At 34.9% G+C, this 4,446-nt stretch overlaps 1 non-coding gene across 1 annotated transcript; it reads left to right on the top strand.

Moving 5' to 3' along the window:
* Positions 1-1,337: 1,337 nt before the first annotated feature.
* Positions 1,338-1,445, top strand: LOC112731428 (small nucleolar RNA R71). The gene has a single exon (XR_003167206.1). It is a non-coding gene; the product is annotated as a small nucleolar RNA R71 (small nucleolar RNA).
* The last annotated feature ends 3,001 nt before the right edge of the window (positions 1,446-4,446 follow it).

Here is a 4,446-nt window from a genome sequence, read left to right as displayed (position 1 = left end):
GTAAAGGCCTTCAACCTTTACTAACACGTCCTCTACTTGTCCATAAGCCTGTTTTCTTGAGTTGTCTGCCATCTCTAATGAGATTCTGGCAGCTTGCACCTCAAGGATTCCTAGTTTCTCTATTACAGAGAGTGGCATTAAGTTTATTCCTAACCCCAGGTCACACAGAGCCTTCTCAAAGGTCATGGTGCCTATGTTACAGGGTATTAAGAATTTACCAGGATCCTGTTTCTTTTGAGGTAATTTCTGCCTATCCAATGCATTTAGTTCATTGGTGAGCAAGGGAGGTTCATCTTCCCAAGTCTCTTTACCAAATAATTTGGCATTCAGCTTCATGATTGCACCAAGGTACTTAGCAACTTGCTCTTCAGTAATGTCTTCATCCTCTTCAGAGGATGAATACTCATCAGAGCTCATGAAGGGCAGAAAGAGGTTCAATGAAATCTCTATGGTCTCTAGATAAGCCTCAGATTCCTTTGGTTCCTCAGAGGAAAACTCCTTATTGGTCACTGAGCGTCCCAGGGGGTCTTCCTCACTAGGATTCACGTTCTCTTCCTCCTCTTTAGGTTCAGCCACACCATGTAAGGTAATGGCCTTGCACTCTCTTTTTGGATTCTCTTCTGTATTGCTTAGGAGAGTACTAGGAGGAGTTTCAGTGACCCTTTTACTCAGCTGGCCCACTTGTGCCTCCAAATTTCTAATGGTGGACTTTGTTTCATTCATGAAACTTAAAGTGGCCTTAGATAGATCAGAGACTATATTTGCTAAGCTAGATGGATTCTGCTCAGAATTCTGTGTCTGTTGCCGAATGGATGATGGAAAAGGCTTGCTATTGCTAAACCTGTTTCTTCCACCATTATTAAAGCCTTGTTGAGGCTTTTGTTGATCCTTCCATGAGAAATTTGGATGATTTCTCCATGAGGGATTATAGGTGTTTCCATAGGGTTCACCCATGTAATTCACCTCTGCTATTGCAGGGTTCTCAGGATCATAAGCTTCTTCTTCAGAAGATGGCTCTTGAGTACTGTTGGATGCAGCTTGCATTCCATTTAGACTCTGAGAAATCATATTGACTTGCTGAGTCAATATTTTGTTCTAAGCCAATATGGCATTCAGAGCATCAACTTCAAGAACTCCCTTCCTTTGAGACGTCCCATTACTTACAGGTTCCTCTTAGAAGTGTACATAAACTGGTTATTTGTAACCATGTCAATGAGTTCCTGAGCTTCTGCAGGCATTTTCTTTAGGTGAATAGATCCGCCTGCAGAATGGTCCAGTGACATCTTTGATAGCTTAGACAGACCATCATAGAATATATCCAAGATAGTCCATTCTGAAAGCATGTCAGAAGGACACTTTTTGGTCAGTTGCTTATATCTCTCCCAGGCTTCATAGAGGGATTCACCTTCTTTCTGTCTGAAGGTTTGAACATCCACTCTAAGTTTACTAAGCTTTTGAGGAGGAAAGAACTTGGCTAAGAAAGCCGTGACCAGCTTATCCCAAGAGTTCAGGCTAACCTTAGATTGAGAGTCCAACCATATTCTAACTCTGTCTCTTACAGCAAATGGGAAAAGCATAAGCCTGTAGACCTCGGGATCAACCCAATTGGTCTTAAAAGTATCACAAATATGCAAGAATTCAGTTAAAAACTGAAAAGGATCTTCTGATGGAAGTCCATCAAACTTACAATTATGTTGCATCAGAGAAACTAATTGAGGCTTTAGCTCAAAATTGTTTGCTCCAATGGCAGGGATTGAGATTCTTCTTCCATGTAACTTGGAATTCGGTGCAGTAAAGTCACCAAGCATCGTCCTTGCATTATTATTATTTTTGGCCATGTCTCCTTCTTTTTCAAAAATTTCTGTCAGATTTTCTCCAGAGAGTTGTGCTTTAGCTTCCCTTAGCTTCCTCTTCAAAGTCCTTTTAGGTTCAGGATCAGCTTCAACAAGAATGTTCTTATCCTTATTCCTGCTCATATGAAAAAAAAAGAAAACAGAAAAGAAAATATGGAATCCTCTATGTCACAGTATAGAGATTCCTTATGTAAGTATAAGAAGAGAAGAATAGAGGAAGGAAAAGATAAGAATCCAAACACAGAGGGGAAGAGTGGGTTCAAATTCTTGGGTGGAAGAGAAGTGTTAGTAGATGAATAAATAATTAGAAGGAGGTGGGAGAGAAGAATTTTTGAAAATTAAATAAATTAAAATAAAAGTATTTTTGTTTTAATTTAAAAATCAATGTTAAAATTCGAAAATAAGAAAAGAAATAAAATTAAAATTAAAAATTAAAATAATTAGTTAATTAAAAAGGAATTTTGAAAAAGAGGAAGGTGATTTTCGAAAATTAGAGAGAGAAAATTAGTTAGGTAGTTTTGAAAAAGATAAGATTGAAATAGTAAACTTTTAAAATCGAATAAAAAGTCAAGTAGTTAATTGAAAAAGATTTGAAAATCAAATTTAAAAAGGTAGGAAGTTAGAAAAGATTTTGAAAATTGATTTTGAAAAAAATATGATTGAAATTTATTTTGAAAAAGATTTGAAAAAGAAATTTAAAAGATTTGATTTTTGAAATTAAAGTTGATTACTTGACTAACAAGAAACAAAAAGATAGTATTTTAAAATTTAAAGATTGAACCTTTCTTACTAGGCAAGTAACAAACTTAAAATTTTTGAATCAATCACATTAATTGCTAGCATTAATTTCAAAAATATGAAATAGAAATAAGAAAAAGATTTTGAAAATAAATTTTGAAATTTTCGAAAATATTAAGAAGAAAATTGAAAAAGATTTGATTTTTGAAAAAGATTTGAAAAAGATAGAATTTTTAAATTGAAAATTTGACTTGACTCATAAGAAACAACTAAATTTTAAAAAGTTTTGAAAAAGTCAACTCAAACTTTCGAAATTTATGAGTGAAATAAGGGAAAGATATTTTTCTATTTTTGAATTTTTAATGATGAGAGAGAAAAACAATAAAAAGACTCAATGCATGAAAGTTTTGGATCAAAACAAATGATGCATGCAAGAATACTATGAATGTCAAGATGAACCCCAAGAACACTTTGAATGTCAAGATGAACACAAAGAACTTATTTTTGAAAATTTTGAAGAAAAGAAGAACATGCAAGACACCAAACTTAGAAATTTTTAGTTTTTAGATACTATGAATGCAAGAATGCATATGAAAAACAAGATGCAACACACAACAAGAAAATATGAAGATCAAACAAAAGGATTCATCAAGAACAACTTGAAGATCATGAAGAATGTAATGCATGAATTTTCGAAAAATGCAAGAAAGAGATAAACATGCAATTGACACCAAACTTAAGAATTGATTCTAGACTCAAATAAGAAACATCAAATTTTTGGTGTTTATGATTTTATAAATTTTTTTTGGATTTTTTGAAAATTATTTTAAAAAGGAAAATAAGGATTTCAAAATTTTTAATAGGAATTCCAGGAATCTTGCAATGTTAGTCTAAAACTCCGGTCCAGGAATAAGACATGGCTTACTAGCCAGCCAAGCTTTCAGTGAAAGCTCCGGTCCAAAACATTAGACATGGCCAATGGCCAGCCAAGCTTCAGCAGAATATTACATACAACAGCTAATTTGCTGGAAAAGACAAAGAAGCTCTTCTCTTGAGATAGTTGAAACCTCGGTCCAAAAGATTAGACATTGCTTAACAGCCAGCCAGGATTCAACCCATCTCATGAGATTCTAGAATTCCTTCTTAAAAATCCTGAAGAACATAGAATAATTTATTTTTATAAATTTTTTTTTTGAAAATTTTTCGAAAATAAAAAGAATAAAAAAAACTTAAAAATAAAATTACCTAATCTGAGTAACAAGATGAACCGTCAGTTGTCCAAACTCGAACAATCCCCGGCAACGGCGCCAAAAACTTGGTGCACGAAATTGCGATCATCAACAATGGCGCCAAAGACTTGGTGCTCTCAAACATGAATCACACTTTGTCACAACTTTGCACAACTAACCAGCAAGTGCACTGGGTCATCCAAGTAATAAACATTACGTGAGTAAGGGTCGATCCCACGGAGATTGTTGGCTTGAAGCAAGCTATGGTCACCTTGTAAATCTCAGTCAGGCGGATTCAAATGGTTATGGTGAATTGATAATAAAAATATAAATAAAATATGAACTAGGATAGAGATACTTATGTAATTCATTGGTGAGAATTTCAGATAAGCGTATAGAGATGCTTTCGTTCCTCCTGAACCTCTGCTTTCCTGCTGTCTTCATCCAATCATTCCTACTCCCTTCCATGGAAAGCTTATGCAGGGCATCACCATTGTCAATGGCTACATCCCGTCCTCTCAGTGAAAATGGTCCAAAATGCGCTGTCACCGCACGGCTATTCATCTGTCGGTTCTCGATCATAATAGAATAGGATTCAGTCATCCTTTTGCGTCTGTCACTACGCC

The sequence above is a fragment of the Arachis hypogaea genome, chromosome 12 (genome assembly GCF_003086295.3).
Source record: "Arachis hypogaea cultivar Tifrunner chromosome 12, arahy.Tifrunner.gnm2.J5K5, whole genome shotgun sequence".
Lineage (NCBI taxonomy): Eukaryota > Viridiplantae > Streptophyta > Magnoliopsida > Fabales > Fabaceae > Arachis > Arachis hypogaea.
Note: the sequence above shows the minus strand (reverse complement) of the source record. Positions and strands in the feature narration are given on the sequence as shown.